The following is a 619-nucleotide window of genomic DNA, read 5'->3' on the forward strand; positions in this document are numbered from 1 at the left end:
TTCACTGGGCGCCCTGCAGCCCCGCAACAGCCTCCCACAAACGTCAGCCGTGTCAGTACTCACCCTCCTTGGCGTTTGAATGCGCTCTGACTGACAGCCTCCCCGTGTTGTGGATCGGCCCTGTGTTGCCATCTACCGGCGGGTCTGACCAACAGCAGTCGCCTGCTCTGTTTGTTACTGATTACGTCACTGTAAATGAAGTTAATTGTTCGTGACGTTTCTCTTAACTAGAGCTGTAAATAGCGGTGATGTGTTGTTTTGCTTGAGGATTATGATCTTTTTATGTCAATGAAATTGACAAAAGAGATAGAGAATGTTTTATAAACGAGTTCATGGCTCATGGCGTTAAGGTCCCATTCTGTTTTCCTTCCGCTGTCGAAGGCTGCACGAAGAACCCAAGGCCATGGCTCGGCAGCTCAGCGATATGCACTTGATTTATAATTTGTTAATGCACTTTCCATATATCAACGTCGTTATCACTGGCTATTTTATTTTCCTTCTATTCAAGGTTGACCTACTGTCAACAAGCTACTTTACATCCGGTTTCCTCCTGTCACGCACGTACATGACAGTAGCGAATGCCCTCCTAATACGCATATGTCAGTCATGTGCGTACAAT

At 46.4% G+C, this 619-nt stretch overlaps 1 protein-coding gene across 1 annotated transcript in view; it reads right to left on the bottom strand.

Annotated features, from left to right (window-relative positions):
- LOC119589426 (ankyrin-1-like) overlaps positions 1-164 on the bottom strand; it is a gene marked incomplete in the record, with an annotated part of 21,010 nt that extends 20,846 nt beyond the window's left edge. The window contains 1 exon segment of the mRNA XM_037938033.1: positions 64-164.
- Positions 165-619: the final 455 nt, after the last annotated feature.

The sequence above is a fragment of the Penaeus monodon genome, chromosome 25, assembly GCF_015228065.2.
Source record: "Penaeus monodon isolate SGIC_2016 chromosome 25, NSTDA_Pmon_1, whole genome shotgun sequence".
NCBI classification, from domain to species: domain Eukaryota; kingdom Metazoa; phylum Arthropoda; class Malacostraca; order Decapoda; family Penaeidae; genus Penaeus; species Penaeus monodon.